We start from the raw sequence: 26,596 nt of genomic DNA, 5'->3' as shown, positions 1-26,596 counted from the left end.
CGCATCCACAAAAGGTTTTGAGAATCCTGATAAAGAAACCATTTGTTAATCAGCATATAATTCGTTATAACATGGCTGTCTCTATTGAGAAAGGTCGGTTTGGGGAAGACCGATATTGCACTGACTGCTGCCAATACCAGGAATGTATACACCAAGCTATTGTGTTAAACTTCAGGCAGATTTCAATGCTGAAACTAACATTTAAACAAAAATCAATACACACAAAACGATAAGCCTGCTTAATCTAGAGATTAAGTTTCTCCCTGGGAGATATTAAAACCACTATTATTGATATAGTGCAGCATTAACACTAGCATTGGAAACAAAAGCTTGTATGTTTTCTCAACTAAAGCAGCTTCAAATCATCGCACAATTATCCCAATTGAGCTCAAACAATTTAGTTGTTATTTGTAATTTTTTGAGTGCTGTGTATCACATTTGAACCAAACATTAATCAAACATTTTTGACCTTATGAAAGAAATTAGTTGATCTGATATCAGCAAAATATTGACAAATCCAACAAAGTAATTAGAATGAACAAATACACACAAAAATCTAAACTGGAAAACTGACTTGTCACCAAATACACTTTTTATTTACAATTTACTGTATCCCTCAACATCTGAAAACTTAAGATATAATGATGATGATGAAGAGAGTTAGCCTGTTAGAGAAACAAAAAAGAAGGGGACATAACTCTTATTCTGATTTTGAAAAAACTGAGCATTAATCTCAGCTTGCAAAAACATATATGCATTTGAAAAATTGGGAAAAAACCAAAAAATTTATTTTTAAAAAATACATTGAAATGAAAAGCATCAAAGTGGTCTGTATTATATTTCAAAACCAATGAAAAAACATTTAGAAAACATTAAGCAAAGGCAAATTCAACACTTAAAAATCTGCATGCAATATTCTTGCAACAATAATAAATCTGCTGCAGTTCTGAGACAACATGTTAGCAGAACAAGAATCTTGTGATCAATAGTAAAACAAAAACATCACCCTAGCAGCAACAAAAAGATACAGACCTTATTGTAGTGACAAAACGACAGCCAGAAGTGTCTTATCATTTATTGTCAAGTTCCTGGGAACAAAAAAAAAAAACGAATTTCCCAACTGTTGTTAGCATGTAACAAACAGAATGGGTGTTTATGGAGCTCCAAAACAATAAACTTACTCTCTGATGTATGATGAATCTTATCAGTGTTTCAGTGGTCCTATCCCCACATCTGGTTAGTTTTGCACAATTTTTGCCTTTTTATCAACAAACATGTAGTAAGCTTTGCAGATAGTTAAACATAAATAATAACACATGTCTAATTTATCTTTAATCTTAAAACAGTGCATGATTTCTACATTATTTTGTCCTGGTTCTACCACTTGAAGAGAATTCAAAAATCAAAGACCATATTTTGAAATAAATAAAAGGATCCAATCAAAAATATTTCAATGTAATGAGGAAGGTGTGTCCTTTAAACTCTTATCTTGATATCAATGTAAATCAAAGCAGTCAGTGGTTAACTGCAATACACATAGCATTTCATACATGAAGAGAAATTTACTTGCATATAAAGGAAGGAATATAACTGAATTCTTAATTAGAGATATGGATTTAGACATAAGGGGAGATGACTGACTTTCAGTTTTCACTTGTAATGCTATCACACAATGATCAGCCAGGGTCATATTGAGGCAAGTTTCCCTGATACTTAATTAGCTGGTGGCTAATTAATGAAAATAGAAGAAGTCTACCACATGCAATCCAGAAAAACTGCAATAAAGTATCTTGCCCACGGACATGACCACATCAGCAGATTATATAAGTCTATGATCTCAGTTTCCTAGGAAACACAAACTGTCCTTTGCATCAAACACAACAATTCAGATTTTCACCTGAGATTGCAAACCTTGATGCTGTGCTCAGTGCACTATCTCACTACCCTTTCATTCTTATATGTAAACAATATAAGAACAATTTTCTTATGGCAAGAACACGATCTATTTCTTCTTCTTTCCCTTCTCTATCACTGATAACTTGACAATACTTAAACCCGATCCCTTATCCAGTGTCCTCCTACGTTCAGCTTCTAAAGCTAGCAAGCACGGAAGGTTAGGGAGGAACCAATGTCATCAATAAAAACCGTTTTGTGTCACTTACTCCTCACTTCTACCGAGGAGCATGTAAAACACAGCAGTAGTGCAGACAGAGTAGGAGTTGTTATCAGGACAAGTCATTAACCAGCATCAATACTATCCCTATTAATCATATTAATTACAAACTTCTCACACATATGACAGAAACATTAAGATGACAAATGTCGAAATGGAATCAATAAGGGTTCTATGACATAATAATGAGTTGCCTGGTTTACTCACAATTCCACATATATAGTTCCCAAGATTGTCAGTTGGAGGGTGTCGAATGACTGCTATAAATTGTAAGTCCTTGAAAAAATAGTTGACCATAATTGCCAATCAGTGACACTAACTTTAAGTCCAGAAGGACCTGTAAGTACCAGAGACACAAATGGCCACTATAGACAAGTGATAGTTATTTGCAAAGTCCATGGGAGAGACCAACTGGCCACTACAAACAGGTTATACTGCCTGTAAGTCCAGAGGATAGATACCACAGGTAATATTGACTGTAAGTCCAGGGGATAGACGACCACAGGTAATATCGACTGTAAGTCCAGGGGATAGACGACCACAGGTAATATCGACTGTAAGTCAAGTGGTTACAGAGGACTTGTAAGTCTTAGAGAGACTAATGACTTCCATAGACAGGTGATCACTATAATAAGTCAATGGGTCAGATGAACAGATAAAATGACCACTAAAGACAGGTAATACTGCCTGTAAATCCAGGGGACAGACAGCCACTAAAGACAGGTGATCATATCGACTGTAACTCTAGAAGGACAGAGGATCTGAAAGTCAAAGGGAGACAAATGACTGCTTTAGACAAATAATAATTATAGTAAGTCAAGGTGAGACAGATGACCACTACAAATACTAATTATAGTAAGCCAAGGTGAGACAGATGACCACTACAGAAAAGTAATAATTATAGTAAGTCAAGGTGAGACAGATGACCACTACAAATACTAATTATAGTAAGTCAAGGTGAGACAGATGACCACTACAAATACTAATTATAGTAAGTCAAGGTGAGACAGATGACCATTACAGACAAGTAATAATTATAGTAAGTCAAGGTGAGACAGATGACCACTACAGACAAGTAATAGTTATAGTAAGTCAAGGTGAGACAGATGACCACTACAGACAATTAATAATTATGCTAAGTCCAGAGGAGACTGATGGCCACTATAAACAGGTAATACTACTGTTGATGGCCACTATACACAGATAATAATACTGACTGTTAGTCCATGGGACAAAAATAACAATATATGATACTGACTGTAAGACCAAGGAAGGCTGGTGGCCCTTATAGACAGATGGCCACTACAGTGAGGTAACAAAGTGAAAATAATACTGTTTTTTCACTCTAGAAAAGACATTGTCCAGTCATGTCAGAACTGATTGCATATCCCCTCCCACCTGTCCCAATAGTCTGTCTTGATGTGGTTAGAACTGATATATTTAATGGACTAATGTTTCATTGATAAGTATATTGAAATTAACTTTTTAAACAACACTTCATTTGTATTTTTACTTTGTACACCTTATAGCATATGCAAATTAGATGTGAAATTTCAGATTTCTAGATCTGCAGAACTAGTCTGCTTTCACAATGTTGCAGTCAATGCATTGGTGAAGCAATAACTTTGTTTGGTATGATTTCATCTTGATACATGAAAATCAAACGTATCAGCTTATCAATTATGATCCCCGTGATGAGGTAGGTATTGTATAGAAAGCTTACCTGTGACAAATATATGGCCATGAGAAAAAAAACATGTGACTTCCATCACAGATATTGATTAAATGGTCAGCTGGTCAGAAGTCCGGTCATAATCATTCAGGTAAGGTTGGATTTCAGAAGACATTTTCAGTACATTTTAATCATTTTGGTCAGTTTTTCAAATTGGGTGGAATTGGTACTGGGAAGTTTTTTAATACTGTAATAAAGAGGATACCATTCTGTACATCCCCATTTCATTTAGGATACACTTCTGTACATCCCCACTTCATTCAGTTTTAAGAGGTGACCTGTTTCAAGAAGGACTGGTATGGGAGAGTTGTACTGTATTATAATGTCTTATTGGAGATGTATCCTCAGCTTTAAAACTTAGAGATTGAGAAGAGGCAGATGCTGCTCTTTAATAAAGTTTAATACATATGTCCATAATTTCTGTATCTCACTTCAGCTTTCTGAGAAACACAAACAGCCAGGGGTAGGCAGCACGGACCCAACATCTGAGTTTCACCAGAGATGACATAGGCCAACATTCCAACAGCAAATAAACTATCACAGATCCTAACAAAAATTGTGACATATATACACTAAAATATATCTAAAATTAACCAAACACCTGTCTTACACAATTGTATTCTGATTTGAGATAGAGAGGCATATGGTGACAGGTGTACAATAGCAAAGGAAGAAAATCCCCATTAGGAAAAGTAGTCCTTTAAACGATGGCACATGTTATCAAAGTAATTAAACCTTCTCCATCACAACTATGATATAATCTTTTTGAAAATTTTTTTTTAAATTAAATATTCTTCACAGACCACGTGATGATCAATGAACTAAACAGATTGTACAATGTTATCTCATCTTTTCACCTGTATCTCTTTTTATTTTACCAGTAAAATGTAACAGGTAATTTATTACATCATTGACTGTTCAACTGGCAGGTGCTCTATTCAATGTTTAGAAAAATCTATGGCCAAATAAAACTACAAATTTATTTGTAGTCAATGAGGAAGTTATGGTAAACCATTATGCAATTGTCATTGTCAATTGTTGGATGTTTTGAAGATGACATATCAAAGTTAAAATATTAGAGGTCATCGATTATGGATCAAAGGTGAAGGGTCATAGGTAAATGGTAAAACTCATGTGTGACAATTAAACGGTAAAATGCACAAACAATTATTATTTGTCACATGAACAGTCTGATGATCCATAACGTATGGTGGAATGATTCTGTTCACAAACTGAATCTTAAGATAACCTGAAGTCAAGGTCATTGATTTGGTGGTTGAATAGGTTATATTTACCAGTTTTTGGTCTTTGTGAAGATTCTGAGTGCCAGGAATTCTCTCATAAGCATGCTTTTTTGTGTTCTAGCATTGTGCTTAGCCATGGCCAACATCTAAAACAGTCCTAAATGATCCTAACATCTGAAACATTCTTACAGATCCTAATGTATGAAAGTCTTACAGATCCTAACAACTGAGACAGACTTCCAGATCCTAACATATGAAAAAGTCTTACAGATCCTAACAACTGAGACAGACTTCCAGATCCTAACATATGAAAAAGTCTTACAGAGCCTAACAACTGAGACAGACTTCCAGATCCTAACGTATGAAAGTCTTACAGATCCTAACAACTGAGACAGACTTCCAGATCCTAACATATGAAAAAGTCTTACAGATCCTAACAACTGAGACAGACTTCCAGATCCTAACATATGAAAAAGTCTTACAGAGCCTAACAACTGAGACAGACTTACAGATCCTAACGTATGAAAAAGTCTTACAGATCCTAACAACTGAGACAGACTTACAGATCCTAACATATGAAAAAGTCTTACAGATCCTAACAACTGAGACAGACTTACAGATCCTAAAATATGAAAAAGTCTTACAGATCCTAACAACTGAGACAGACTTACAGATCCTAACATATGAAAAAGTCTTACAGAGCCTAACAACTGAGACAGACTTACAGATCCTAACATATGAAAAATTCTTACAGAGCCTAACAACTGAGACAGACTTACAGATCCTAACATATGAAGTTTTATATCATTACACTGGTCACAATTAAACACCTTTAAACTGGAGATTGTTGCTTATGTTTTACAATAAACAAAGCAAAATGGTGATGTTATGGTGAGAACCACTATTAGGATATCAGATGAGGTGACGTGATTTCAGCATATGTGAACAATACTAACATAGCTGTGAAAAATACTGACATTGCTGGCAACAAAACTGTAATTGCTGGCAACAATACTGTCATCACTGGCAACAATACCAACATTGCTGGCAACAAAATGGACTCTGCTGGCAACAAAACTGACATTGTTGGCAACAATACCAACATTGATGGCAACAATACCAACACTGATGGCAACAACACCAACATTGATGGCAACAAAACTGACTGTGCTGGCAACAAAACTGACTGTGCTGGCAACAAAACTGAAATTGCTTGCAACAAAACTGACTCCTACTAGCAACAAAACTGACTCTGCTAGCAACAAAATTACTCTGCTGGCAATAAAACTGACATTGCTGGCAACAAAACTGACTCTGCTAGCAACAAAACTTACACTGCTGGTAGCAATACTGACACTACTGGCAACAATACTGACACTTCTGTGAAAAATACTGACATTGCTGGCAACAATACTGTCATCACTGGCAACAATACCAACATTGATGGCAACAAAACTGACTCTGCTGGCAACAAAACTGACTCTGCTGGCAACAAAACTGACTCTGCTGGCAACAAAACTGACTCTGCTGGCAACAATACCAACATCGATGGCATCAAAAATACTAATATTGCTGGCAATAAAATGACAATGCTCAGAACAAAACTGACATTCCTCGCAACAATACTTAAATTGCTTGAACAATTTACGGACAACATAGTTTGAAAGAATGACTCATGAAGACTTCATAATTAAAAATTAAGATTAAGAATAATTACTTTTAGCATCTGATAGTTGATCCCTTTTCTATACAATGTTGAAAGTTTCTACAGAAACTGAGTGTTGTATTTTAGACAAAAATCACTGTCTTCATCTTTAATCTTTATTGCCAATTTTCACTACCTTTATTTTCTGCTCAAGTTAGCAAGTATATTTTGATGCACTTACAAAAAGCAATTTTAGATTGTTTATCCATCAAGTAACCATGGATATTGTTTTTGTCTCCAGGTCTCAAATTTCCATTCAAAGTTTATCTTTATTGGTTACAAGTAATTAACACATATTTCATATCTTTACGATCTTGGAGGTGGGCAGATCCATGTTTGATATAATGTGAATAATACATAATTATTTATAAATATTGATGAGGATGGCAGAGATTATAGGCTAATAAATTCAGAAATGATCTACTTGATACAGCTCTTAGGAGTATCTTTACTATCATAATAGATGGGGCTATATATCATGATTTACGGTAGTGAATCAAACCAAACCATCTGCCTTTGAGAAATTTTAATAGCTACAGACAAACGTGATCAAACAGGTATGCTTGTTTACCATTTTTTGCAACAACTTTCATGGATTTTTATACTTGTGGTTTTAAATTGCATCATGAATATCTCCTCGACTTATAATTGAGAAGCAACACTGAGAAAAGCTGGGGTGGTTAGCATGAACAGGTGCAGATTTCAATATCAAAACAGGAACCAGTGAAGAACATTACACATTTAAAGTACAAGGATATGGGTCGCCTGACTACAGAATGGCGGGACTTCCAGATTACATCTCCCGTGTTTTCTACAACACTTTGATAGGATGGATTCTCTTCTACACTATGTTTGACGCTTATCAATTTCCTAATTAATTTGTTATAAATTGCTCTTTAGCAATATATTTATGAACAGAGAGACTAAACTACCACCTGTCGATATTTCCAGTTTTTGCAGTTTCCATTTGTCTGACAGTCTGTGATTTCAAAAAGAATGCTTTTAATTTTCTTTGGAAATCATTTTGAAAATCAGTATGTCAAGCTTGCTACTGGAATTTTAGTAATCTAAGCACATCCACAAAATATATCTGTGAGTAGATGCATCAATCATCCATTATCAGATCATATAGATAAAAGTGATTATGTCCAGTTTTGTCCACTTGACCACGGCAGCTGCAACCTTACCACGAGTGCCTACCATATGTCACTGTAATTCCTATGATTGGTCATAGTTGCCTATTCAAACATGACAATGATTCTATACCACAACAGCTCATCCATTGACACAGGTAAATATTTAAATAATGATTCTTACTGCCTAGACACATACAGGTAAATGTTTAGATATATATGACCCTTCCTGCTGAAAGACATACAAGAAAATGTCAGTCCTCCTGTTAAGACAAATACAGGTAAATGGTGGGTGCTCCATGCTGAGATATATACAGGTAGATGTTGGTCATTGTTGCTGAGATAGATATAAGTTAATGTAGGACCTTCCTGCTGAGACACATACAGTTAAATATTGGTCCTTCCTTCTGAGACACATACACTTAAATATTGGTGGTCCTCTCTGCCAAGACACATACAGCTAAATGTTTGTCCTCACTGCTGACACACATCAGGTAAATTGACTTCTGACAACCATTTACGAGTGTTACTGCTAATGACAGGGAGTCCTTGGTTCAAATCCCATCAACCTCTGTTGCATTTCCTCTCTTATTATTCTATAGTACAGGTATATAATACAAGTATGTTTATAGTATTAGTTTGATTTACCTATGATATGTAAGTATATATTGGTGTTCGTCTAAGTCTGAACTTTAACTTCTGAGGAATGCAATTTTGTACAATGCCAGCTTTTTTGTAGCTAACAGGTAATTACAATTATACAGAAGCCAAAGAAGATCTATAACACATCAACATTATAAATATCCACTAGTAATCTCACACAATCTTAAATCATCAAATTAGTGAAATTGTTTCTAAGAATTTTATCAGAGGCAAAAAAATGGGCTATTAATGTACCAGATGACCAATTGAGCCATTTGACTGACCAATACAGATCAATTAAGGTCAAAGAGAATGACCATTATGTCCTGTCTATGTCAATATATGAGTGAATAGAGATCAATATGGTAAGAACACACTCTAAAACTCAGTGTGAAGCATCCATTACAGTAACCTGGAACCATGTGTTAAACAACGCTAATAACTGACAAACTATGGCATTGTGTACATCAACATAATGTTTGTTTGAGCAAACAAATCAGACCCACAGTTTCATGTTCTTCCTGTAATTTTATGCCACCTAATAGCACTGGGTTATACCTGTGGTCAATAAGAAGGGGAAAATGTCCACCTGATCTATCAAGTTAATTCTTTTAACAATTTCATTTTGAAGTTTTCAATTTTCTAGTGATTTCTACCATGAGTCCAGACAAAAATAAATGTAATGATATTCAATTTGCATTAAGATTTAAACATCAAATCTATAATACCAATAATTTGTATGAGCTGTAGTTATTTTCTAAATGTTAACAATTCTGTACAAAGCTTGTGCTGAGATAACACGATAATCAAGACCAATTAAATGTGTATAAAATTAAATCATCAGCTCTCTGATACTGAAGCTGCACACTCTCTTTTCTTTAAGCCATCTCTGATCACTTCAAGTGTACTATTGGCCTCACAAATCTGAGTGTCCACAAAAGCCTCCCTAGCAGATGTTAGAGAGTGATTTATCATCTCTTGCCCCTCCCCCACTGTTTCACACTCTCTAAATCCCCCCTTATCTTCTCTGACCCTAGCACTGACCTTATCTCACACCCCTTACCTACATCTCTGGGCAGCCCAAGCTGTTAAACAAGGAAAGAGATGAGTGTATCACAGATGCAATAGCACATTTCAGGAGGATTACACACAAGCTGTCTAACAACAAGTACAGCATACTTGTATACACATATCGTTTTGTCTTTGAATTCTCATTTTTTCCTTTTTTTCATTTCTGTGTTATTTGCAATTCCAATTTCTGTCATTAAATTAAATTCATTGAACAACTCCATTTCTACAACGTACATCCATTAGTTTTATACACCTTCAATCTGAATACTTTTTATGTACCAGGTATATATAAGCAAATGATATAGAATGTTTACATCTAATGTTACAAGGATTAGAACATAATATGTGAAATACTTAATATTTTATCTTCATTATATAAAATGAAAATTCAATAGCCAATAAACAGTGTTTGCAAAATTATGGAATCTAACTATGTACCATATTCTCTGGGTTATATGCCACACCAGTATATAAGCCGCAGGGCCAGTTATTAGCAATTTATTACTTACTTGTAAGCCACACTGGAATATAAGCCGCATTCTTTCTTATGATATAGTGACCACAATTGTTGATGTTTCATATACTGGTAACAGATAACGGAAGGTAGTTTCAACAAAGTGGTAACAGTTACGTTGATATAACAGACATCAGAGGGCAATTTATCTAGATCATCAGTGAAACATTCAATATGTATGAAAATGAACAATACACAGATAACCCTTTATTAACTGATGTATTTCAAAAAGCATAAAATTGCAAATATTGAACTTATTTGGATCGAGTGCCTTCACAGATTGACTATTCACAGATGTAGGGCCTGACATTACATACAGTTTATCAAACAATTCCTCCATTGATGTCTGTGCTGTTAAATATTAAAACCCTTGCGTACTGACCAAATTCTTATAGTCCCATATTACTTCTTCTAGCATGGCGGTCGTTCTAAAATTTGACCTATAACCTATGATCTATCAATCTCAAGATGCAAAAGACTATTGAAAACTTCAGCTATGGCTTCGAAGTAACTGCAAAAGTCCAGAAGATATTATTGTGATTCATATTAAAAGGTATGATTAATTAAATCCATAAGAATGTTATTTTTATTTCAATCTTTACATCATCTTGTACATGATTGAAAATGACAGTTCAAGATGATGTGTTTCAGTCACAAACACATGACGGGCAGGTAATCATTAAAAATCTCAGTACCATTTATTTTTTATCCTGCCGATTCTTTTTCATTGACATATAAACCAAACCAGTATATAAACCATACACCCAACTCATGAGGAATGTGGTATAAGATAATATAAACAACACTTCCTCTGACTGGAAAGACAACAACAAGGAATCTCAACCATTCCTCCAGTTTGAAAGGAACAAAAGGAATCCTTAATGAACAAAAGCAGATAGATTTTGGCTATACTTCACTAAAAATGAATAATAAAAGGAATAACAAATATCTTGTTGGTAGACAGCAACAGCTATTGTTCATGTGCTTTAAAGAGATTTTGAATGCCATCAGCAGGGTAGTTTTGAATCAAGATGAGGGGGCCCATAGAATTATGCATATTTTCTATTCATTAAATTCACTGTATTGCGACTGATGTCTATAACATCTGTATGGCCAAATTGAACTAATGGCAGAAATTGAGGTCTTTTATCACATTTTGGTACATACATTTTAACTTACAGTTGATCCATATGGTACCACATTATTATTCATATGAGCTCACCAACCTTGAGATGGAACGTTATCTGCACAGCAAGGCCTTATTTTGCCTACGAAAAAATCTACATTTAATTATCTAAATCATTGCTTAATGCAACAACAGGAAAGAGTTCTTTACTAAAAAGAATGAATATAAATGTTTGTAGAAGTTGAAGTTTTACAAGAGATAAAAGGAATCTAAATTTTGTTAGAAGGTATTAAACATTCTGACATTTGATGATACAGAGTTATTTTAGGAATTCTTTGTCTCTTTTATCTGTTTGTTTTGAATTATTACACTCTCAAGCTCAGTTTGAAATCATGGAAACCTGCCAAATAGAAGTTATATCTTCTTTAATGGTTTGAAGAATCATGGAGAAACATATCCTAATTATATATAATTTCAGTTGCATGTTGCAATTATAAACTGTCAATATAAGATATCATCAATATGTCAATTTTTCTAAACTGAGCTCATTATCTTAATGCTAATTTTCAAAACATGAAAAAATATTATTTCAATGAAATGAATGGAAATATACATAAAGAAAATCTAACAAAAACTTTGTTTTGGCCTAATGTTCCCTGATTCAACTGAATGGAAAGACTTGATAACATGTGTTTCGTATTTAAGCATTCTGCTGTAATGCTGGTTCATTTGTCATTCTCTGAGGAAGGCGGGGAAGGGGGAGTATCAGTGAAACACAACCCCCCCTACATAATATATGCTTTACCTTAAACCTCTAATTAATCAGGACCTAAATTTTACATACATATTAAAATGTATCCTTTCTACATCATACTGTACTACATAAGAATGTCAGTGTAATCAGATGTGACATTATCAAATTTTAACTGCCATTGATGTGTATCATCAATAATTACATTTATAGTCAAGCAGTATTATTCAAAACATCATCACTAAAATTTGTTCCAAGAAAAAGCCAACATTGATTATTTAATAACTTTTCATATTTCGCTTCTCATTTCATATAATAAATCTCACTTGATATATATACCCATTATAGTGGCAGTCTACTTCAAGGACTGGACAAACAGTGGCAGTAAAAGGTTTCACTGAAAACAGTTTCTTGACACAAATGGTGACAACACCACAAGTTTTTAAAGACAAATGGTGGCAATATTACTATGTTTTTCTGGTAAATGAAAGAATAACAGGTTTCAAACATAACTGGAGTTTTTATATATATTTTGCCATTATGATTATAATAGACCATATAATTTGTAAAATTTATTTTATAACATAATTGAATGGTCTAGGGAAATAAGGGTGGGAATCAGGGTGTTAGATAGCTACAGAGATTAACTGTCTGAGGGTAACAGCCCATCGCCCAGAGATGAGTGTCTGGCCACCGTCTTGTACTGGACAATTTATGAGACTGTCTGGGTTCCCCATCATAAAACACCTATTCAGTGAAACTTGACCAACCCTATTCTAGAACAGCTTCAGTGAAGATGGATGGTACAGATACCAATAACAAGCAGTATTGTACATTACCAATCAGTATCATAATTTAACATCCATTACATGAATACTTTGTCTCACAAAGCCAGGTCATGATCGACTGCATAGTACATGTTTACTGACACACAGTATACATTCTAGCTTTAAGTCTAATCTTCCAAATAGAAATATGCATAAATAGTAAAAAATATCACCAGTTTTGATAAAAGACTTAATCAAGTTTGAACCTTCCATGGTCAAAGCCATGTCAGGGCTCTCAATCTGCTAGATTTAGGGCCGATATTCGGCCCCATTCCCAATGCAAAAAAAGAATCTTTTTTCCCAATTTAGACCCCAAGTTTTCCCAATTCTAAGGAAAACGCTGCTATTTTTCCCAATTCTGAGGGCCCCGGGCCCCAGTCCCAAAATGGGGTGTGACAGCCCTGCATGTATCACAGTTATCAAGTCTAGGCAAGTTATATTATCTTTATAGTGAGCTTCTAGAGCTTCTACCATTAGGTATCATGAAAGCATTTGTAGTTATTACACTATTCTTGGGGTTCTAGACATTACATAATGATGCAGGTAGGGGACACAATTTGTATTGCATACTGAGTTACCTCCCTTTGCTTTATTCATCTCTAATTTTGTACAAATTGATGTTGTTTCAAGACTACCATATTACTCTTCCAATCATAAACATTGCTGTTTAAGTAGTGTCACCTGGTACTTTTTCATGTTTTGTATAGTATAGCTTATGGTATAGTAATGTCAAGTTTAAACGATTATGTATAAATTAAAAAAGAAAAAAAAATTAATACTCAAAAAAACCTTAATTCATAAATTCTTTACTTTATATATGACAGATAAGCTGGTTTATTATTTAGAAGTGATATTAAATCTTAAACCTTATGATGCTAGTAGATCTTATTTTCAGATTATCATATTTATCCTGCAAAGCCCAGTTTGCCAACATACATTACCTACCTCTAACTCGAGTACAGAGATTTTGCTTATTTTAAGACAACTAGTTAGTATTTCTTGGTAAACGGATAGAAGAACAATTAGGAATATATGTAAATAAACTAACTGCCATACATAAAGGAATAGGTTTATTGCCAGATAAATATTAACACTATGAAAATCTACAATGACTAGAATTTTCCCAAATTTGTCTGCCTGCTATACCACGCATATGATATTGGACATCCAAGACTAGGGCAATTAGATTAAAACGCCAACCAATCTAAACATCAGATTTTATAGATTTTTTGTAGCGAAGGCTACCCTGTAGTAAAGCCAGTTGACTCTTGTTTACATATTTTTTATCATACAGTAGGAAAGAGCTCTATCAATCAAAATAATTGTTGTTCAATACTTTTTGTTAGATATTGTGTTAATGTTTTTTTTCCGTGATACTTGCAATGATATTGAACCATACCCCTTTCCAATGAGCTGCTGGCAATGCAATAAAACACAGCTATGTCGTATGATCTAACTTTATTAGTGTAATCAAATGTAAATAGTGTCGATAACTGATAGCTGTGAGGTAAACTATGTGAAAGCTGAAGTTATTTCATGTAAAGAAGCCATGCTCATATCTTAATACAATGCTTTCATGAAATACATCATGTCTTCCAATCTCTGGATCTTTTTGTCTTCTTCAACATTCAATAAAAAGCTCAGACCTTTCTCTGCAATACATAATATATACCTCCAAAAAGCTTTTGTAGTACTTGCATTGACAACCAATTTGTTGCCCTTTATGGTATTCACACACATTACACATGCAGAACTGATCAAAGATATGATACCATTTGCTTGTTACTTCAAATTAAAGAAAAAAATGAAGTTTCTGAAATATCAAATAAAACTATATCAAATGGCACTGATTCAACTACCAACTTACATGTACTTGGTGTGGTAAACTGACTTAAAAGTTTTGTACTTTTTGTTGAATCTCCAACAAAGATTTCTTATTTGTCCAGTTTATTCATACTTACTAGCTTCTTGCAAAGAGCTAAATATAAAAATAATCACTTTACTTGGCAAAATGTTTGTGGTGAAATTTGAACGTGCACCCTTCGGTTATATGGAGCTGTATTTTATTCACTTAGCAATACATCGGCCTCTGATCCTTGTTAAATGGATATTTTCAACATCCTCACTGGTACCACCTTCAAAATGTTCTCCATAATCTAACTGTACTGACACATACACTTTTCATGCGATGAGAAACACATGTTTGACTTATAGTGGTGTATCAACGGTTTATTTTGACACTGTAACATACATAACCATTCCTCCCTCTAGGTCACTCAGACTACAGGGGTCATCCATTTAAAATTAACCAGGAATAATTTGAACACATTAAGACATGTTGTAAGTGATGGAAATGTTTTCTACACAATCAAAGAATTTATTTTTTGTGGAATGTCATATGGGTTATAGATAATAATTCTCTAGGTGGTCAATTCTTTAAAAAAAATTGTAAAGATTTAACCAACTTTTCACTATGGACAACTCTTGATATGAGATCTACTTTTCCAAACACAAAATTTTATCAGACTGAGAGAGTTATTGAAAAATGTTACACTATATGATAGCTCCTACTCTGACTGGTGAAACTGCACACCTAACCTAAAGAGATCTGATGTTGCAAACACAAACATTCCATTTGCAATTTTTTAAATATTTTATGGATATATTTCTCAGCACAATAAATAAATAAATACATATATTTCACCTCAGATGATAGGTATGTTGCTATAATGAAGAGTCCGAGAGCCAGTCACAGCCTCCTAGTGATAAATCTATAAGGTACCGAGACAAGGTGAGAACATTAAATATTCATCAATTCTAGTTTGATTTATACAATATTGACAATGTCACACTACCACCAGTGTGAGTCATAAACAAACTTTGATGAATTATTTATTCAATTATGAATAAAATCAGACATATTGGATCACTATGATTCAGATTTGATTTCCCTGATTTTCTAAAGCATATAATTCAGGAATCTTCCTAAAGAAATATTCCAAATTTGATCATCATATGAAAGTAATGTATATTAGATAAAAAAAAAACCTTGTAATACAATACCAGAAACTATCTTTTATTAGTTATTGAAATAATAACTGCCATTTGTAATGACAATTGGGGACCATGTTCCAGAGCCCGGAGGGAGTTTTATGGAAATCCCTGGTCCGTTATCTCTCTCTTCGTCATGCCACGATGACGAATTGTAACATTGGCAAAGCCTGCAATGGGAAGCATTCAGAGAAGAAAATAAAATTGGTACACCACCAGTCAGAGCTACTATCCTTTGAACAGTGCATTGGGTATTTCCCTGAAAGGATCAATTTGGTACGGGGGACATTGAAATTCTACCTTAGAACATTGGTACATGCTAAGCTGACATAAACAGAAAGAGTTCTTTGTTATTCATTTGCACTTCAATCACCTTTAATAACTTAGTTCTATCTATCTACAGATACTAGAAGTTTTATGTGATAAATGCATTGGATGACAGCCCAAGAAATTCCAGAGACCAAAAAACTGAAACTTTGCATTTGATATGTTACAATATATACACAATATCTACTTTTTGTCTATCATATTGTTTTTGCAATAAGCAAAGGCAGCCAACAAACGTATTCTCTTACTCAAATAACAAATATACACCCATGTAAATATAAACCTGTCAGAAAATGTCATTTCCAAGATACAATTTTATTTTTTTTATTTTTTTCAAGGGGGCCAGCAGATATGATGAAGTGTGTGGCAATATGTTCCAAAAACATTTATATTCTGTCTGCTGTAATTTCAATATACAGAAACACAGATTAATACATTCCTTACAATAGAATCTAAAATTAGATAATATGTTCACCCTAATATCTATCTCTGTTCAATGAAATTCAATACCAATACTATTACAATGTCCTGTAATATGTTAATTTCCTTTGAGTGAAACTTTGTATGTTGGCCCCCTAGGCATATAGTAGGAAATATACAGATCAAATGTTTTCGAATATTTACTGTAAACTACATGAAATTCGTTTGATTTTATTATGTTCTTAATGGGCCATTGACACATGAAAGGTCATTAAGGTTAAAAAAAGTGAATAAAAATCTGTTAATGGAACATCGGACAAATGAAGTAAAATATATACACATGATTTTTACTTATTAGCCAATTAGCCAACTTATTGGTCAAAACAAATATCTAAACTGCAACTGTATCATAATTTAAAGGTGCATATTTTTAGTGGTAAACCACTGCTGATGATGATTTAGAATTCACAAGTGGTAGGCGAGTGTATGAAAAATAAATACCGTCACCCATATGATCCAAAACATTCATACCTTATATCTTAATCTTGGAGGAGTATCATTATGCCTAAAAATTATTCTTGGAAAAATAACCATCGAGTATATAATTGCTACAGAATGGTTAACCTCATTCAAATTAAACCAGAAGTCTACCTATAGAAATGTCAGAGAGACTCCAGAAGAGTTTTACTTGAAACACAACTTTATGTATCCTCCTGTTTATACCATCTAATTTGTTTCATATGTGTACAACACATGTAACTGATGACTTGTAATGCCTCACTGAATTAGATCTACACCAGGTGTCAGGACTAAGTAACATAAAAGCTGAAAAATCATACAAACTAGAACAGCAATACCTCAGTTAAAAATAACCATATTGTCCTAAATTTCTGACATTAAAACAAAATAAAAGCAATAATAGTGTGGATTTTTGTTTAAGATTTGTGACTTCTGTTTAAGATCAAACGGATGATTTCAATCGATGTGTGAAAGTTTCATCTCGAAATCCAGCATGCAATTTTCCATGCAGACATTCACACTTTATTTTTTGGAGTTCTGCCAATGTAACTGTGAAATTGGGTACATTAAGGAGAAATGACACCTTAAAATTAGGCGATTTTATCCTAAAATCGTCAATTAATAATTTTAGAATACTTCTCATTGTAACTGCAGGCTGATATTAATCATAATTTTCCATCTATAACATTAATTCATTTAAAATACAAGTATTTTCATTAGCAAGCGTTTTATTCCATGTCTGACACAACCGGCTTGACACTTGTCACAATATACAGTCCCGGTCTAGATTAATTTTCCAATACACAAATTGTATTTCGTCTGCTAAGAAACATTACTCAATTTCAGCGCAAAAAATCAAATGTTACCGTTTGAAATTAAGAAAACATCCGAAAAATTGCAACAAAAAATCATTCTCAATATTGGTGAAAGGACGTCACATATCCTATCGGACTGAATGCCCTTTTGTGGGCCCCATCTCTCAGACTCTTCGCAGTTGCAGCAACCCGTCAGCATCCCCAACATTGGATGACATCATCGACTTCGCGTGAAAGTAGAATTCTTACCTGAATGTCTTCTGCTTTGGAGACACTGTCAGAACTGTTCTGAATAAATCCCACTTTCCGCAAACAAAATAACGGTGCTTTGCTGAAATTCTCACATTATTTTTAGGTCAAATATATTTTCCCGCACACATGAACCAAACAATGCCGTCTCCGGTCAATGGAGACCAGAATGGATCATAATTCCCCGGATGTCAACCTTTGACCCTGCATAATTTTCGCAATATCAGCAACGAAGCGTTACGTACGCGGGTGTGTTTGAATCGAGGACGACGTTTCTGTCTGCAGCAGTCTCCTGCCCACCATACGATACAATACACGGATGCATACAGTATACAAACATGTATATGCAAGAAGAACTGGTCGGGCTACATGCGCGACAAATTGCTGATAAAAGAATTGTTCATAATTCGCACGTGTACAAATAGCCAAATCCGTATCAAGGGAAATAACACCGACACACTATGCTTTTTTATATGGTTTCTGAAAGCGCGTTACCGTGTGCTAGACTTGACCATTCCATCGTGAACGACGCTATATCGTATCTACCAATACCTATCCAATAAATATGGATGGTTAAACCTTTGTTATATACAGCTATTTATGACCTACCGCGTCGCGGATTTCTCGCTCCAGGTGAACCTTTTTTAACTATAGATTATATAGCGGCATTTCAGAAAAATATTAATATATCGTTTTGTAGAAAAATAAAATCCAATATGCATGCCTCTGGTCAGTAAATTTAACATTTCTTCGTTACAGATATATAAATTTCAAAAATGTTCGATGATTTTTTTTAGTTAAAACTCGCACATGAATCTCCATCATAATCTTTACAATTTTTAGCAAAATAATTGTTTTGACAACTTCAGTGTGAAATAAAGGCAAGATTTATAAATCTCTTAAATCCTCTGAATATCAAGTATAGTCTAATAACTTTCCAACACATTAATATATCTTTGTTGGCCAATCTCAATTTAAAAAAAAAATTAGGTGAAAATGGCACATAATTTCAGTTCACAGTCCCAACGCTGTACAAGTAAACACGGCATTAATGCACGTGTAACAATGAATCATTAAGATTCACTTACAGTAAATATAACAATAACGACGAATCATGAAAGCATTATTAAAGAATTGAACAATGTATATACCATGTTGACGTTAATACTTACATGTACAATCACTTTAAACGACAAGTGTACGATGCAGCCATGATTATAACAACCATTCTTGATTTTGTTTTAAGTGTGCTTAAAGATACTTTCAGGAATTTTACAGAGGTAGGACGAGACAATAAAGGGTATAAGTGCTATTCGATTAGATTTCCAGAAAAAAGGTGAACTGAAGCGATTACGTACAAGTCTCCGATAAGTTTCAAGTTTTATTATATCGAAATACAATAATACAGTTACAGTTAATAGGTACAAGTAGATTGTATATGTAATTATCAAAATTTATATATGTAATGTACAAGATGGCGGAGGACGATTCCAATCAAATAGACACAAACACACACACACACACACACACACACACACACACATATATATATGTCTAATACATGTAGTACGGGTCAGTTACGTGACAAGAGTGATATAGCATAAGTTGAAAGAACTTGTTTCGCAATTGTTGTAAAATAAATAGATCAGTTACGTGATGAAATACTGTATGACGTTACTACAGGTATATATATATATGACGTCATGAAGTAATGACAACATAGAAACAATACATAAAAAGCACCGTGACATATCGATAAAGTACTATTTAACGAGTTATTGACAAATATCAAATAATTGTTATTATACATTTATACGTCCTTTTTATTACACAGTGTTTATACTCTCTGCCTTCGTGGGATGAAATTGACTCAATAATATTTTAACTTAAAGAAATTTAGCTTTGTCAGATAGAACTGGGTACAAAAGGTATCAGCAATATGCTTGTACAAATAATATTTGGAAGATGCATCTAAGGCGCTGCGTAATTCTTGAATAAATACAAGGACACGTTTGCATATGTTTGCAAAAGTGATTTTCATTTTGTATATATCGACTATTCCAAGTAAACCAAAACTGAAAAAAAAGCATTCGAATTAGTCAGCCGCGATGGTCTGTTCAAGATGCTGCCAAAAATCGGGTGCCCACCGGTGACATATCAGCAGAGTTTGAAGTTTAAAGCGGAGTTAAACAGGGCTGCGTTCTCGCACGAGCCCTCTTTGGAATCTTCTTCGCCCCCTTGCTGAAACAGGCATTCAACACCACAGAAGATGGTGTGTACCTCCACTCTAGGTCAGACGGCCGCCTTATCAACTTTGCAAGACTCAGAGCAAAAACCAAAGTCAGAAAAGTCCTCATCAGAGACATGCTGTTTGCAGACGACGCTACCATAGTTTCCTACCATCAACCAGGACTCCAGAGGTTCTCCGACTCCTGCGATCTCTTTGGTCTCACGATCAGCCAAAAGAAGAGCCAAGTCATGAGTCAAGACACACCAGAACCAACTCTTACAGTGAAAGGAGAAGAACTGGATGTTGTACATCATTTCCAATACCTCGGCTCTACCACATCGGACACCTTGTCGCTAGATATGGAGATCAACAACCGCATAGGCAAAGCTTCGTCCACTCTCTCTTAACTCTCCAAAAGGGTCTGGAACAACAATCACCTCACAATTCAAACAAAGATGAATGTCTACATGGCCTGCGTTCTAAGCACTCTCCTCTACGGCAGCGAACCCCGGACGACATACTCTTCCAAGAAAAGAAGCTCCAAGTCTTCCACCTCCGGTGCCTCCGCAGAATACTCGGGATAGTGTTGCAAGACAAGTTATCAAACAACGATGTTCTGGCCAAAGCTGGTCTACCATACATCTTCACCATGATGTGCCAACGTCGTTTACGTTGGTTAGGACACGTCCACAGAATGGAAGCGGACGTATCCCTGAAGACCTCCTCTAGGTGAGCTTGCCACAGGTGCGAGAAAGAGGGGTCGTCCCCACCTCCACTTCAAGCATGCCTGCATGAGAGACATGAAGGCTTGCAACATTCAGCCTCGGTCATGGGAAGACTCAGCCAGCTCAGGAACCGTCTGGAAGCAGCGAGTAGCCAAAGGCCTGAAGGAAGGTGAACTGGCCTTTCGGCAACTGAACAGCCATAAAAAGAGCAAGGAGAAAAGCCAGTCAGTGCACTACGAGCAGTGACCAGGAACCACAAATGTTCACATGCCAGGACTGTAACAGAGCATGTGGATTGAGAATCGGTCTCTACAGCTGCCGACGTAGATGTTCCTCATCAACCAATCACAGCGCTAATCCATAGTCGAAACGACTGAAGGATGCTAACTACATATATATGAGAAAACAATTTACATGCTATAGGTAAATAGATAAAGATTTTTTCAGCCAAAAGTCATTGCTTTGGATTGTCCACTTGTTCGAAAACAATTATGAACACAGACAAGAGCAAAACATATCGTCAATAAATCGTGCTAAAACACAAAAGCCATATAAACCCCTGTTAGACATTAGCCAGAGTACCAGTTTAAGGTTAGTTCTGCCATACCGAGCATCGCGAGACGTTTTTTTTTCAATTGACAATGTCGCGAGCTTGGGTACAATATTGTACCATTTACATTTAATAGACGAGTTTCACATGTCGCTTTAGTACCCTGCGACAGAAGAATTCCTCGACAATAAGACACAGGGTGTCAAAATTTTACTTGCGTAATGACATAAAATGTGGAAGTGCGCGATAATGACTTCCAGAGAGTACAGTATACGGAAATTAGGTGTCGTTGCATTGAAAAACGTATGATGAACCGAAGTAAAAACTCCCGGAATTTCTTGCCGATTTCATAATTCTATGTAGCAATTGACGTAACTGTTATATGTTTTACGCATTTGATTCATTCCAATTATACGATTTCCTATTCCATAGCTACCTATAATAAATTAATTTCTCTCGTTTGTCGGTGAGAACACAAATGCACGTTTCTAAAAGAATATGTGTAAGCCTATATAAGGCCATGCAGTCGGGAGGGAGACCGACTTATAATTGGCCCTATGATTTGCGAAGACTGTGATTATTTCTGTATTTTCACACATTGAAAAAATTACGAGGCTTTATTTCTTTGTAACTAGCTGACGTAATATCGCGTCTATTTTAAGCGGAAACTTTGGAACTTGGGGAAAAGCGTACATTTGTACTTTTCAAATGTCACATTTTTACTGTCAAGACCGATATCTATCTCATTTGGGATCATCGATATTTTTATCTATATTTATTTTTTTTATTTATTTATTAATATTATTTTTTTTTGTACCAAATTTTCCAGTTATGGTCCGGACAAGTAATTTTTACATCGTGATAATAGGAACAGGCTCTTGAATATCGAATCAACTATGACATATAAACACCATAGGTTGAGGATACAGGAGTGTTGCTATCTGGAAAAGGAAAAATTCACAATAGGGGAGATACCACATTTTTTATTAAGGTATTTCTAGTTCACTCTTAATCCCATTACAGTCATTGATAGGACCAATCCATAGCCGAAATGGATCTGGTTTTGGAACCAATCTGTAAGTAACTTTTTCTGTCAAATTTGCTATATATTTCTGAGGTCCGTAACAAAAACATAAGTTTTCTTTCGATTTTTGTGAATATTATAGAGCGATGATACAATATATCGCTTAAAAGCGAATGTTATTGGAGATTGTCTCTGACAATGAAAATCAACCTTAGATTGCTTAAATATTTCGATATGAGCAAAATATCAGAGGTCTCGCCTCTATGCCGAATTCAACCGTTCGGTTAACTTTGCGAAGGGCTCACAATGATATATGTCCATAACACCATTCAGATAGTGTGATACAAATTTCGAATATTTCTGAGCTTCGCGTTGCCACGGTCAGAGTGTATTCATAAACCAGTGATTATTTAGCATGAAATGACCACCTGCATTTTGTGGCCGTCCAAGTCCGCCATCTTGAAAAGACCATTCCCTAATGGGTACACGACAGTAATAAGTATCCTCTAAATGCAAGACACGGAAAATCGGGGACGTATAATGCAGAGGGCTGTTATCCGTGCCTGGTTAATGCACTGGCATGGAATTAAAGTGTATCTGTCAAAATACACAGAAATCGGGCTGGAGCGAAATCTAATGACGTTACGCTTGCTGAAGTGCGTTGATACCGCATTGGGGATCGAGGGCTAAATTATATGAAACAAACAAAGTTATAGGGGGATGATAAAGGTCTGAATTATATAGGAAACAAACAAGGTTATAGAGGGATGATAAGAGAATAGAATGCGGGCTGACACGAGAGGAGTCACACCCTTACATTTCGCAAGGAATCTATTGAAAAAAAAATTCAATGGGTGTTAGCAAGAGGCTTAAGCCTATATATGCTGTGTCCCTCAAGTGGACAAATAGGTACATATTACATATTGATCACAAATTAACTGCAATATGATTTGACACAAAGGGCTGATAAAGATGGAATCCTAGGATCCTGGTTCAATATGCATAGAGGGCAAGGATCAAGGTTCAGAAAGGATGGAGGGTTGATAGGGTTGGATCAAGAGCCAATACTTAAGGAGCAAGAAGATTAAGAAAGAATACGAATTTTCATTGCATGTGATATTTACGAAAAAAAATTCCATTCTTAATTTACTGGACTTGCCATTATCTCTCACTTATATGTAACCTTGGTAAATTCTGGCCGTAATATACCACTGAGAGAGGGCTTCTCCTCAGCTCGATTGGTTGAGCGTCAGTCAGACTAGTAAGCCATGTTGGGACTCTGGAATAATACATTGTACTTAGCGTTACTTTCACAAACATTACTGTAAGCCATAGAAACTTGAGGATGGGGTATTTCCCAAAGTGGGAATATGTAACAACTCGAGGATGAGTTCTTTCCTGGAGGGGGAGTATGTAACCCTGGTAAATACACAATACAATATGGGCAAATGACATTTGTCATCTTACTACACACAATCAACAATACGAATAAAGTCTTGAGAAAAAGATTCCTCCGTAGCATTATCAGTATTCAAATTCAACTTCTTTTATTATGTTGAGCTTTGTAGCCTATCAGTATACCTACAAATAAGAAATGATATTTCCACAGGGCATACCGGATACTAATTCATAGAGTAGAGAATAAACAGCAAATTACACATATAACATTTATAGTGATTAAAATCTTAACTACTTAAATACAAATGTTTCCCCAATAGTACGTTTTAAAACTGTTCACTCTAGATTTTGTAATCTACAATGTACTAAACAATTTAAAACAATTTTTCCTCAATAACATGACAAAGGATACAAATTTAACCAAACACCTGTACCTTTCTCCCTCATTAACATAATGTCCTGATTCAATACATCACCTATGTGTAGAAAACTTCAACTCTGTTAAAACAATACAATTTTTAACTACTTTGTGAAATAATGTTGTAAGAAGCACCACTTACTAAATGGCTATATAAGTGACTCTAGGAAGAATTTATAGAGTAAAAAACCTCTTGATTAGTAAGTCGTTTAATCAATGGTAAAACATGGAAACAAGTATCAGTATATAGATAAACCAGACATCATCAAAACAAAGGTTATAAAGCAATGATATAACATAATCAACTCAGTGAAATATTTGATTAAAAGCTTTGGTAAATTCAACAAAACTTGAGCAGTTTTCAAAACAAAATTATTAGATTTGATAATTTAAACCAGTGTTTTATCATATGACAAATGCTGGTATGTAGTAACTAGAAATAAATCATAACATTACATTGCCATGAACCTCATTTTTTTATTCCTAAAGTTGTCCAAGTTGTATTCAGGGCTTAAATATCAGAAAACAATATTGTTCAAGACTGCTAGGTCAGATATTATGTCTGATTTTTTTCTTTGGACTTGCTGTTATGATGATTTCAGTCAATTTGAAAGTAAATACTCTTGTAAACACATTATTTCAACACAGTATTATATGAACCCTTCTTGACTTTCAGATTGTATCTGTTTTCATGAGACATCATCCTGATGTTGAGTTGGCCCAGAACACTAAACGAGATGCAGTAGAGCAATGGTGAATGATGGCATGTGCACAAAATTCTTTATATCATATTCTTATGACTTGAAAACTCATCAATATTCGAAGACAAATTTCTTTTACATGGATTTTGATACACTATACTATCCAGTTGTCTTTTACAGAATCTCAGTATAAATGCTTCCTTTGCATATTGTTGCTCCTAATTCCATTTTTAGGGTATATTTTTGTGTATTTTAGATACAGATCCATCAAAGTCTGGCCTTTAAAAGATTAGAACAGTTCACAAGTTTAACTGGTATTTTCTGTGACAAATCATTCAGTTACAGAAGTGATGAAAATTTGTGCTAACCTGTTGGTACTTCTCGAGAATAATTCAGGAAGGACTACCAGGACGCATTATACACATATGATTATCTGTATAGGTTTTTCTTAATGTCTTGTGGAGTGTATTACATTTCTAAACAAATTTGATGACTTTTTATTGATTGATTTCAAAACGGAACTGAAAATTTAATTTCCTCCGATAAAACCATGTCTTACATCATGTATTATTTAGACCTGATTTTGGACAATCAGAAGGTCAAAGAGTAAGACAAGGTCACAAAAGTTAATTTTCATGCCTGGTTAACAATATGAACTATACCAAGAGATCTATTCAAATTTTACCCGATGAGATAATGGAGCATAACCAATTACAGATCAAACAAATCTTTTGTCTCTCAAATTCTGAATAACTGATTGAAAATTGCTGCATAGATAAGAATGTAGAGCAAGGATGTTGTAAATTCTATTTATGGAAACAGTGACATTACTGTTAACCTAAGGAGGTCATAATTGTAAGCAGAAGTTTCAGTTAGATCAACATTAAGTAGGTGGTATAAATAATAATCAAGAGATAACAATATTTTGTGGGGGACACCTCTGAGGTATCTCATGTTTCATTAACAATTTATTGACTAAATGTGTACAGGAATTTGTGTCAAGGTCAAAGTGTAGTTATTTGAGTTTTCAATGTGTATACAAATTTGTGTTGAGTTTTCAATGTGTATACAAATTTGTGTTGAGTTTCAATGTATAAACAGTAATTTGAATTTAATTCAAGATGTTGAGAGTAGTTTGTAATTAGTCATATTTGTTTTTTTTAAATTGTGCGATGTAAATTTGTGTCCATTATTACATTGTATATTGAGCATAGAACCATATATATCCTTTCAACTAGTCCAGGGATCAAC

The 26,596-nt window shown here is 34.7% G+C and overlaps 1 protein-coding gene across 1 annotated transcript in view; it reads right to left on the bottom strand.

Annotated features, from left to right (window-relative positions):
• The window catches only part of LOC132547341 (ras-associated and pleckstrin homology domains-containing protein 1-like), a 126,690-nt gene extending 108,249 nt beyond the window's left edge, over window positions 1-18,441 (bottom strand). Inside the window, exon 1 of the mRNA XM_060211107.1 lies at window positions 18,300-18,441. The gene's annotated coding sequence lies outside the window, so the exon portion shown is untranslated. The remainder of the gene's footprint in view (window positions 1-18,299) is intronic.
• Window positions 18,442-26,596: the final 8,155 nt, after the last annotated feature.

This window comes from Ylistrum balloti, unplaced genomic scaffold (assembly GCF_031769215.1).
Source record: "Ylistrum balloti isolate Yb309-2 unplaced genomic scaffold, AGI_CSIRO_Ybal_v1 Utg369946, whole genome shotgun sequence".
Taxonomy (NCBI): domain Eukaryota; kingdom Metazoa; phylum Mollusca; class Bivalvia; order Pectinida; family Pectinidae; genus Ylistrum; species Ylistrum balloti.
The sequence above is the reverse complement of the archived record's forward strand: the minus strand, read 5'-3'. Positions and strand labels throughout refer to the sequence as shown.